We start from the raw sequence: 12954 nt of genomic DNA, 5'->3' as shown, positions 1-12954 counted from the left end.
CATCTTCAGGGAGATTTGTAAATAATTAGAATAATAACTTGAAAACTTTTCGTAGTGTGACTACCTCCGTCAATTGTTATCAGTGCAATAATAACAATTGACGGAGGTAGTCACACTACACTAGTTCTAATATGGACTCAATCGGTTCACTCCGTCGGTTACCTCCCACCCTTTGATTTTCGAATCACTTTGATTTTTGTTGAAGCAACTTGCATTCGCTGTCTCCATTACGGCGGTAAAATCTTTATCAAGGGCAAGTCCATACTTCTTGAGAAAACAGCCCGAAAAGTGTAAATAAATCCCTATGGCGCCATATGTAGTGGCTGGAGAGCATGGCAATTCTCGAAGCTTTGAGCTTTTATCCTAGTCCATATCTTTGTCGGGAAGTTCATACGCCCAACATTTTGAAGCCCCCCTAAATACATAAGTTTTTTCGAGAAAAAAGTATTTTAATTCACACAGGCTGAGGGTATATCTCTGTCGGCAAAGCCGACTGATACTTTTTTACTTGTTTCCTCTGCATTTCTAAAATTTTGAGGGTGCCATGTTGTTTTTAATGGTATGTTTAATAATTCTATAATAAATTTATTAAATAATTATCGTAGATCGAATAATCCCAAATTTATATTGAAAATGTCATTCCCGTGTTCCTTTTGTCATTACCGTGGTTAGCAAATACCCACGGTAATGAGCACACGGCAATGATGGAAACGTGATTATTTTTGGATTTCAGGAACATGCACAAAAACACCAAACACTTCAATCGTTCTCAAACAACTGGCTACATTCTCCACTTCTGTCGATTACACTGTGCAACATTTTCGAAGTAATTGTGTGCAAACAATTTCTAATGCGGATTTTATGAAAGTGCAGACCCAGTCGACAAAAAAATATTTTGGTTTTGTGTTGTTAGATCGGGTTTAGATTTTGTGGCCTCATATAAAAATGGCTAAATATTGACTTTTTACAGCAAATTGAGGCAATATTTCTGAAACTAATATGTATGATATATCTGAAAACTACATTATTTTGTATATTTCGCACCATATCTTCAAAACTGTTACATTATTCATAGACTTATCTTTGGAAAAATTAGCCGCTGGAATGTTAAACACAAGTCTTCAGAACATTCCATTCTTGTAAAATGTCTCTATCAAGCTGTTTCTACCATATTTTTCAAATACAATTTGATAAATATATCAACAATGCATTAAAATCCCAAATATGAAAATAAACAGAAAGTGTGAACATTGTTGGAAATTTATTTTGCAGAAAGTATAATATGAATTACCGACTAAACAACATGAAATAAGTATTTTAGAGTTTCACAATGTTCTGAAGAAATGCTGAGCACATTATTTGGAAAATATTTGCGAAAGGTTACTTGGTTCGACTCCTAATAGTTTTGCTGCTACTGACCAGAGTTCCAGAAATTATGTAGAGATTCATATATTTTATCGATTTTCACCCGCTAGATGCAGTTTTTCCTAGTTCATCTGTTAAGTTCTACTACTATAGGGCTATAATATTGCTAAAGACCACAAACCAAAATTCTTATTAGTATTTGAGATAAAGCCTCGAACAATAGAAAAAAATGATCGCTTTAGCTCGGCTGTAAAATCCAAACCCGATCTAAAAATGCAAAACCCAACTAGGGTTTTTGTAGACTCAAAATGTACTTTCAGAAAATGCCCATTATAAGTTGTTAGCATTTTCAGTGTTGTACAGTGTTATCTTTAAAACTAAGGCCATGTTTATATTATAGGTTTCTGCAGGGTTAACCTTCTTCATGAGGATTTGTTTGACGTATTTGTAATGGAATTAACATTTAAAACCCAGTGGGTTTGTTAAATCCGGTTATATATAAACGTACTATAACTGGAATTGTCGTTACATTGACAGATTACATATAAACAAAAAAACCGTTTAAAGCATTTTTTCTTAATAAACACATTGGCCCATGGGAATGTCAAAAAAATAGGGATACGACTAAAATGTCTCAAAGTCATAATTTAAAAAATAAAATAATATTTATGAAATTAAAATAGACTTTGTTGATTCTTCTAGAACAACTCGGCGTACTTCGTTTATAAAATATATTTTGAAATATTAATGAATATCAGTGTTTTTTGAGCACAAAACGACTGGAGACGCGCCATGGTAATGAGTATTTGTATATTGCAACCAATTTTGTTTCATATAAATATTTTATTTTGATTTTCGAGCCTCGTTTAAGGACATTTTGTTTTACCTATTCCGTTTCTAAGAATTTAAATTTTTTCAATATTTTCAATATGGGTGCCACCGTGGTGCAATGGTATGCACGCCCGTCTTGCACGCAGAAGGTCGGGGGTTCGATTCCCCGGCCAGGCAACATCAAACATTTTTCAACGGTGGCAAAATACCCCTCAGTAATGTTGGCGACATTTCCTGAGTATTTCAGCCTTGAAAAACTTCTCCACAAATGGTGTCTTAAGACACGCCGTTCGGACTCGGCGATAAACAGTAGGTCCCATATCATTGAGCTAAATATGAATCGGGGTGCATTCATTGATATGAGAGAAGTCTCCCTTGTCCCGTATGGGATGTTGTGGAACAATGTTTCAATATTTTCAACACTAAATGCGTCGGGACACAGAAGCAAGTCTTTTCGCAATATTCGCCCGTATACATTTGATATTAAATGAAAATTTATATTTTTTCCCAGCATTTAGTGGGCTTCTTTCATATATGCAACAAAACTTAGCATAAAATTATTCAGGGTTGTATCAATTCGATCGAGGATTCGTAGATTTTCAATTTTTCACATTATTATTTTTCTATTTTTTTTTCTTCAGATCAATCGAGTATTATCTTTAAAATAAACCTATTATTTTTAAAATGGGTTAACAAATAGTTACGTTATAGTAAATGAAGTGTGGAAACGTATAAAAAAAACAAAAATATCGTTTTTCTCGTGCTCGGTATTTATTGCTACGAACAAGGAAATGAACTAAGGTTGTGAAAATAGGAAAAAAGTATAAAATCTGTAAAAAATAAATGAGTTATGTATTTTTTGTGTTTTAATTTCTTGGTTTCCGGGGTTCCACCGGGGCGTATTATTCATATTATAATCTTTCAAAGTAACATTAATTATACGCATGGAAAACCATGTTATAAATACAACAAATATTAAAAAAAAAAACAAAGAGTACAGAAAAAATCCAAAATTCATATGTTTTACACAATTTCCTTTTTAATAGTGGAATATACTTATGTTGTTTGGTTGCTCCTAAGCAGCTTAGAGCCCAAGATTTTTTAAGGGCTTGTTTGATATATAATATTTGGATCTTCCAAAGAAACTAAAAATGATTACGTTGGGAAGTCTAAATTAGACAGTCAACTAACAATTTTTTCTCTGTAAAATCAACTTTTTAATTTATGATACTCTTTGAGTAAATAAGCGATGTGTAGATAGTTTCCTATGAAATTGGAAATGCTATGAAAACAAATTTATAATATTGTTAAATTATTATTGTACTCAATTGTGTTATTATTTTAACATGTTTGCTTTAATGGTTTGGAAACTAGTTGCTCTTATAAGAAAAAATATGACTATTATTTCGGATGTTTCTATTGACTAATTTTTACCCCCTCACGACTGTGTACTTAATTTTATTCCTAGCTTCGCAGAATTCCATTTTTTTCTCAGGCATTGAATACAAAAGGTATATATAAATGTACACACATACATACATATGTATGTGTAATGGAAAAATCTCTTTTTTAATACCTTTTAGCGGATTATTTCAGAACGTGATAGTTATTTCTCCAAATATTTTGACATATTATGGAAGGAGGATTTTTACGTGATTTTTTCAATCTATTTTTTCTTCTTTCTGTGGCACAAATGAAAAACAGGAATGACTGTAGTCATTATTATATTTTGTGCCATAAAACACTCGAATAGTTTCTTTCGCTTTATATTCGAGACAATCTACTTTGGTGTTATGTAACCAATCACAATTTGAACAACAAGAATTAAATACGGGTTTACGGTACGGAGCTATATCATCAGAAGTATCTCTGAAAAAGTGAAATTTTTTTGCGAATATGCAGAGAATGGTTACAGATACAGTTTTCAAATGTTGTAAATACACGATATCTCTACAAAAATCATGGTGGTGGGGCCAGAGGGAATAGATTTTCACTTTAACTCCTAAAATCAAATATCGTCTGCGGTTCTTAGAATTCGAGTTTCGGTGGGTCACTAACGACAATGTTCCATAATGTTTCAATTAAACCAATGCATTTGGTGCTGCTAATATCTTCTGTTTTGGAAATGCGTAAAAAATCCCATTGCCAAAACAAACATGATATACATACATATCATTCTGTATCAACTATATTTTTCTATCAAATGTTAACGTACATACATGGGAAATCGCTTAGTGGAGGTTTCGAGCTCCATAATTGTTTCGCATGTCTATAAGGGTGATGACTTTTCGACTATAGTTCTCAAAAATGATTTCCTAGGGAAATAAGGTTTATTTATTTATTTTTTTTTATATTAAACCAGTAAAAAAGTTTCAGTCGACTTTGCCGACGCAGATAAATATACTCTCTTCTTCTTATGTTATCCTTCACCCCTGTGGAGCATAGGGCCTGAACTATCCTTTTATATCGATGCTTGACTGTCGTGCTATGCTTGACTGACGTTGTTCCATGAATAGTTTGCCGCTTGTAGTTCTGCGTCAATCGACCTTCACCACGTTTTAGTTGGTGCACCAACTCTCAGACTGTGTGAATTAGGACTTTCATTTATAGACAGTGACTGGTAACACAACCAAAATCCTTCTCCCAAAAATCATATATTTATAAGGTTTTCACAATTATGTGACCTTTTTGTACGCATGAACTTGCCGACAAAAATGTATAAACTTTTGGGACATTTATCTCGTGGATTATGGGCGATTCGAATAAATTTGTAAATTTTGTTCGGTTAAATGTACACTCTATTCTAAGATATCGTGCTTATAAGGTATTTAAATTAGTGCCGGCCGGCGATGTGGCCAATCTTTAAACTTGATCTATGTTTGGGCTAAATATTACGAGGCCAAAATTTTGTACCAAACCAATTGAGCCAGCCAGAAAGGTAAAAAGACTGACATGTTTAAATCGACTCCAAATTGAAACAGGTTATGTATATTATTGGACGCGTTAACAAGAGGATACGCCATTTTAATCCTAAATTTGTGCTGAATTACTATTTTATGGTACGGCTACCTATTATGGATGATATTTTACAGAAACCACATTTATAAGCGGTCATTGTTTCCCGCACATAAATATCTGATCAAGCCATTTGTATAAAATTTCTGGAAACTACGAGCAACGCAGAAAAGAAAAACCAAACGTTGATTCACTGAAGGAACTGTTCAACATCACCTCCGTAAAAGGCAGTAACTCTACAAACTGCCAATGGCATCCAATGGAAGACGATATATCTAGGAAGATGACAATGCAGCATCAACTAGATAACTTATGCCACCACCTTTCCGATGAGGGCATTGAAATCTAAAACGCAGGTCAGCCAGAAATCCACAAAGCTATCTACAAGGAAGCTGACACCACCAGGTCTTTGGCTAACAGATCGTGATACTCAAGGATGAATTTACTGTAGTTATTATTATATTTTGTGCCATAAAACACTTGAATAGTTTATTTCGCTTTATATTCGAGACAATCTACTTTGGTGTTATGTAACCAATCACAATTTGAACAACAAGAATTAAATACGGGTTTACGGTACGGAGCTATATCATCAGAAGTATCTCTGAAAAAGTGAAATTTTTTGCGAATATGCAGAGAATGGTTACAAGTACAGATTTCAAATGTTGTAGATACACGACATCTCTAACAAAATCATGGCGGTGGGGTCAAAGGGAATAGATTTCCACTTTAACTCCTAAAATCAATTACCGTCTGCGGTTCTCAGAATTCGAGTTTCGGTGGGTCACTAACGACAATGTTCCATAATGTTTTAATTAAACCAATGCACTTGGTGCTGCTAATATCTTCTGTTTTGGAAATGCGTAAAAATCCCATTGCCAAAACAAACATGAAATACATACATATCATTCTGTATCAACTATATTTTTCTCTCAAATGTTAACGTACATACATGGGAAATCGCTTAGTGGAGATTTCGAGCTCCATAATTGTTTCGTAGTCGATTAGGTAGACATAGGCGACAATGAAGCATTTCTATTAGGGTGATGACTTTTCGCCTTTCGTTCTCAGAAATTATTTCCTACGAAAGGCTAAACTAAGGGGTTTTTTATTTAATTGAAATATTAAAGAAGTAAAAAAGTTTCAGTCAACTGATAGGACGGAGATATACTCTCAGACTGTGTGAATTAGGACTTTCATTTATAGACTGTGACTGGTAACATAACCAAACTCCTTCTCCTAAAAATCATGTATTTAGGAGGTTTTCAGAATTATGTGCCCTCATGTGTACATGAGCTTGCCAACAAACATATATAAACATTTATCTCGTGGATTTTGGACGTTCGGAATAATACATTTTGCTAAAAAAATAGATTTGAATAAAAGAACCGCAAGGGGCATCTTCTTTAAAAATTTTAAAACGATTCTCGAACAGCTCCTTAATTGCGTGCAATAAGCGATTTTTTTTACTTTTACGAGAGAGGTACCCGAAGTTGTTTTCCGATGTCAAAGATGTCTTGGAAGTTAATGTTCGTTTTCACTAAAGAGAAAATCTCGATTAAATGTACACTCAGTTCTAAGATATCGTGCTTATCAGGTATCTAATTTAGTGCCGGCAGGGTTATTTAGAGCTTTTAGGACATTGTACCTTCGTAAAAGAGGTAGCGGCTGCAAACGGCTGCAAACATTTGCATAATAATGCGAGAATTGTCCACAAACTACACTTTTGTCAAAAATATTGATTCACAATTTTGCGTTTTTATTTTACCGATGTTTGTCACTAACACAAAATATGAGTTTGAGAATCTAAACAAACTAAAACCTAAGCTATTAACTCCAACGATTTAAATGTAATCGGAGGCCTAAAGAACTAATTCTGTCAGAGGAAAGGAACACCCAAAATCGATTTTTAAGGGAACTAGGCTACCCAACACTACGTTGAAAATACTGTTGCTTATCATAGTTAGACATCGATGGTTGAAGGATAGAAAAATCATTCGACAGATTCAGATACTTAATTCCATATTGACTGTATAACTGTGTCAACAATGGCTAGCCAGAAAGACAAGATGTGGACCGAAAACTCTGAAAAAACTTAATTTTTCTTATTTATACACCAATTGTTATTGCTAAGAACGAAAACGTCAATGAAATAAATCAGAATCTAATGCTTAAGATAAGAAAAAATATTGACGTCCAGATTCGGAGGTACGAAAAATATGAGATGTCCGGATTACCGAGTGTACAATGTAAAAAATTCTAGTGTCCGGATTACCGCGTTGTCCGGATTAACGAGTATCAGGATTATCGATACTATACTGTATTAAAAAATATAGAAGACATAAAACGGACTTTGTAAAAATTTCCCATTTTGTGTATTTTTAGCAGTAATTTACCTCATCAGGGGGAGTCATAGGATGTTCATACTTATCGGATATGCTTAGGGTGTTTAGTACATAGTCCAGCATACTTCGATACTTCGTATGTGGGTAGGATATACAAAACAAATAAACAATATCTGATATGGAAATGGCGAACACTGAGAATTTTATTGTACTAATACCAAGTTCGTACCACTTCAGATTTTCAAAAAAATAGGCTGTATTCCACCCCTACACATCAGCAGCGAACCACATTTTTAAGGCATTTTAATAAACGACTTTCTGTCCTCAAAAGGTAAAACATTCTTGTAAAAAGATGAACCCAAGCTAAATTTTAGTACCATTTAGTACTTTTCGTAGCTTCATAATAGGTCTCCCTAGTCCCGTCTGTGATGTTTGTGGAACAATTATTATATAGTAGGTATTTCCAATACCATTTCAGCAATCAGCGACCGTCATACCATATTTCAGAATTTGTGCGCATTAAAAAAATCGTTCATGATTCTTGGTACCAAATTTAGTACTTTTTCGTAACCCTGTGTATAAGCTTAAAAAAATACCTTTTAATATCAACCATATATTTCATTTCCAGCTCTATCAGTTCCCCCAAATCCAATTATAATACTTTACCTATAAATATATAAGTACGAATTTCTGAAATCTCTTCTTAAAATTTCAAAAATTCCCGCCAACCCCTTTACACGTTAACAAATTATACCAAATTCTGTATCTTTTCATAAATTTAACGTCCATATACTAATGTTACAAAACAATACTCACCCTAACTCCAAAAAATACAGATTCCACCCCTGTCCCTTTACCCAAAAACAAATTGAGTACCATTTAGTAATTTTCGTATACCTATGCACATAGGTTTCAATCAGGAAATTTTTGGCCAAAACCCTATTTTTGAAGTTTCGAAATTTTAACTTTTTTTGCACAGAATAATAAAAAACACCTCAAGTCATCTGAAAATAATTAGTTTTTGTAAATAACGTTAGTATTCGTTGATTGGCGCAGTACCAAAGTTGACACTTTTTATGTAAAAATAAAACAGACTTTGTGCTGCAAAATATACAATTTTTGTTGTATTGCGTCGCTGCATAAATATACAGAAGTGAGACCAAAGTTATTATGAATCGGGAAGCTGTTAATGAGTACTTTCATAATATTTACAAAAAGGGCTATGCAATTTGTAAAATTAGCGTAATAAAATCAATTTTTATATATATATATTAAAAATTATTTTTTACAAATATTTTTAAAATATATTTAAACTTTTAAAAAAATGTCCAAGTTTGTCCACCTCCAGATTGATTTTGGAAGATAGCTGGGGGTCTGAACTAATAAATTGAGAAATAAATTCTTGCTCAAATTTGCCACAGTTAAAATAAAGTGGATTTTTCTATTTTAAGATGGGAGAATTTTTTGTAAATACCTGTTGTGACTGTAGTAGCATCCAATTGAAATAGAACGGTAATACCTACATCTATCAAGCGATTTTTCTTAAAATTCATATTTAAGGGTTTCAGGGTGTATAAAACAAGTACGTGTAAGTTTTTTGAAAATATGTCAATTTTTTGTCATAGCCCCCACATAAAAGTACCGTCCGATTTTAGATGTTTTGTGAATTTTAGCGACACTTTATGACCGATTCGGCTGAAATTTGGTATTTCGACCTCTTGGAAAATATGAATCCTTCGTACCAAAAATTGTTAACATAGGTCAATGTTTTGGGTTAGACCCCACAAAACGGGACCACCCTGTTCAACAAATGTTGGCAGTTTTTGGTCATTTTGGTCGATAAAACGTAAGAATTGCTGTTTGTACACATCTATTAAAAATAATAATTAATTTCAATACAAAATGGACGTTGAAATAGTTTTGGCCAGAAAATTTGGATTTGGGACCATTGTGCTATGGCATGTATTTCGACAACCACATATCTCCACCCCACACATTAATACAAAATAATAACAGTAATCTTAATTCTAAATCTCAGGATTCCAGCTGTATCCGTTCAACCAATACCAAATTGTACCAAATTTAGTACTTTTCGTACCCATAACGACGAATTTCCAAAAATACCTCAATCCTACACTCCAACAGTAATCTTAATTTCAAATTTCAGGATTCCATGATACAATTTTGATTTGGGTGAACGGATAGAACACAAATCAAAATTGTACCAAATTTATTACTATTTAGCACTTTTACCATTTAGTACATATGTACGATTTCCCAAAACTTCCTCTATCATACACTCCAACGGTAACCTCAATTTCAAGTTTCCAGCTTTATCCATTTACCCAAATCTAAATTGTACCAAATTAAGTACCATTTAGAACTTTTCGTACACATAAGTACGAATTTCCAAAACCATTTTCTTATATCAACAGCACTTAAGCTAGCTATATCCGTTAAAAATATACAATTGATCTGTCAGTCACTCACACACGTATCAATAAGCTCTTTTATATATTAAGATTAAAGTGCATAGTGCCCATGATTCGGCCATAACATAAAATCGTTATTAACATTGTCATGAAGACATGTGTTTAAATACGCGATATTTTCAAAACCATTTTTTGCAGATTTTCGAAATTTGAGGGGTATCATATCCGCCTATCTAGTTGATGGATTTAGACGGGTCATGGCTTATTAAATGTTTTACTTAACATAAAAATTAAAATAAACAAGTAAAAAAGTATCCATCAGCTTTGCCGACAGAGATATACCATGTGTGAATTGAAACGTACATCTATTTACAATATCGAATCTACGGATTTTGAAGCCCTTTTTGAAATTTGCCGACAAAAAATATATTAATTTAGTTTAAATATGCGTCTACGAGAGTTTTTAGGTGTTTCGGTTGAATTCGCATTTAAACGAATTCATCAGTCACACTTATTCTTGAGCTCGAGTCGTCATAAAATTGGGGAAGTGTTCTTTGTTTCAATACAAACAACTAAGAGAACTGATGAGTCCAAGTGGCGTTGGACGAAACTAGTCTTCTCTGCCATCCCCTAAAGTAATCAATTTTAACTACATCCCACTTTAAACTTGAGGTTTTTAAATTTGAAAACAACAAATATGAGATTAAGCTTGACTTACCTACAAATAGTAAGACAAAAAATATATTTGGTTTAAGCTCAAATGTGTTGCGGAGGATGTACTTTAAGGAATGATAGATTTTGTGCCCACCAGTCATTTCAGTTGGTCACCGTATAACTTAGAGGTTTTGGGCCACGATGTCAGGAAGCTCACAAAAAACGTAAAATCGTTTAAACAGTACCACAAATAATAGCATCGATAAAATTTTCCGAATTTTTCCGAACAGATCCTAAACTGCGCTTAAACAAAAATGTTGAACTTCTGTGGGGGAGGTACCCTAAGGAGAAGACCGATTTCTGAAGTAAAACTACATTTGGACAAGATATTAATAGATTCAGCATATATAGCGCGTACTATTTTAAAGAAACATTTAGAGGTGGGTGGATGTACTGGAAGGTGCGCACCAACAGTACCAATCTTCAAACTTAAAGTTAGTTTGGACTAAATATTAAGAAGCCCAAATTTTAGACGGAAACGGCTAATCCGTTCGAGAGTTATCGTACGCATAGTGTCATAGGAATTTTTACAGCTTTCGGGCTGTTTTCTCAGGAAGTATGGACTTGACCCTGAAAAAAACTTGCATCGTAGTCATGGGGGTAGCGAAAGCAGGCCTTAAAATGTATTTTTCCGAAATTTTGTGTGGGAGGTACCTGAAAGAGTTGACATATATAGTCCATATTAAAGCCAGATGATGTCTCGTAGAAATATGACTATGTGTAAAGTATGGACCAAATCCGTTAATGCCTTCAAGAGTTATCGTGGGCATAAATTTCCCGAATATTTTCGAACTTTTGTGGGAGAGGTACCTAAAGGAATATACCGATATGGCTCATCTTCGGACTTAAACTAAGTTTAGACAAAATATTACGATGGCCAAATTTTAGACCGAATCGGCAGATCCGTTCGAGAGTTATCGTGCAATCCAACCACTACAAATTGTGCCATAGAGATTTGTCGGGAAGTATATATAAAACTGATAAAACTTGTACCTTCGTAATGGGGGCAGCGAATATAAGTTGCTGCAACAAAAATCAAACCGATCCGAGAGCAGGTCCTAAACCGAACTTTTCCGAAATTTTGTGTGGGTGGTAACCGAAGGAGTGGACCGTTAGAGCCCATATTGGAACCTCATCTATGCCTAGTAGAAATTTCGCGATGTGCAGAGTATGGACTAAATGGGTTCCTCCCTTCAAGAGTTGTCGTGCGCACGAATTTTCTGAACATTTTCGAACTTTTGTGGGGGACGTACCTGAAAGAGTGGACCGATATGGCCCATCTTTGAACTTAAACTAAGTTTGGACAAAATATTACGGAAGCCAAATTTTGGACCAAATCGGCACATCCGTTCGAGAGTTATCGTGTGCACCAGCCAGCCAGACAGACGGACGGACATTGCTTAATTGCCTAAAATGGATTTCGTCCAAACATACTTGGGGTTTAAAACCGTTATTTCGATGAGGCACATTTTGCTCGTATGAAAGTGTATATACCCTCGTTAGAATAAATGCAGAGGGTATAAAAACCGTTAAACCGATTTTCGGTATTTTTAAGGGTTTAGCTTCATTATCACACAAAAATGACTGAATTTTGTACTTAGTCTTCGTTAGGGGTATACAACTTTCCCCCAGAGTTTTTTGGTATAGGTCAACGCCTTCATATAGCGCTCATAGAACGGTACCTCCTAATTTATTGGTATTTTGAAGGTTGTGGCCTCAATATTACTCCGAAATGGCTGTAATTTGGTGTTTAGTCATCATTTGGGTATAAAACTTCCACGCCTTTATATAGCCCCCATAGAACGGTACCTCCGCATTTCGTTGTTTTGAATGTTATGGCCACAATAATCCATCGAAGTGGCTGAAATTTGGTATTTAGTGTTCGTTGGGGGTATTCAACTCTCCCCTCTAATTTTGTCGCAGTCATATAGCCCCCATTGAACGGTACCTCCCGATTTTCGGTATTTTGAAAGTTGTTGCCTCAATATTCCACCAAATTGCCTGAAATTTGGTGTTTAGTCTTCATTTGGGGTATAAAACTTTCCATATGGAATTTGTCGGTATAGGTCCACGCCTTTATATAGCCCCCGTAGAACGGTAGCTCCCGATTTTCGTAATTCTAAAGGTTGTGACGTCAATATCCCACCGAAATTACTGGATTTAGTTATTTAGTCTTCCAGGGGGTTATAGAGTATTCCTGAAAAGAATTATTAGTATATGTCCACGTCTTCATTTATCCCACAAAGAAGCAT

The 12954-nt window shown here is 34.4% G+C and overlaps 1 protein-coding gene across 1 annotated transcript in view; it reads left to right on the top strand.

The window, feature by feature from the left end:
• DAT (Sodium-dependent dopamine transporter) overlaps window positions 1–12954 on the top strand; it is a 74643-nt gene that overhangs the window by 1443 nt on the left and 60246 nt on the right. The gene's annotated exons all lie outside the window — the stretch shown is intronic.

Source organism: Musca autumnalis, unplaced genomic scaffold, assembly GCF_047663935.1.
Source record: "Musca autumnalis isolate F117 unplaced genomic scaffold, ASM4766393v1 scaffold_5, whole genome shotgun sequence".
NCBI classification, from domain to species: domain Eukaryota; kingdom Metazoa; phylum Arthropoda; class Insecta; order Diptera; family Muscidae; genus Musca; species Musca autumnalis.
Note: the sequence above shows the minus strand (reverse complement) of the source record. Positions and strands in the feature narration are given on the sequence as shown.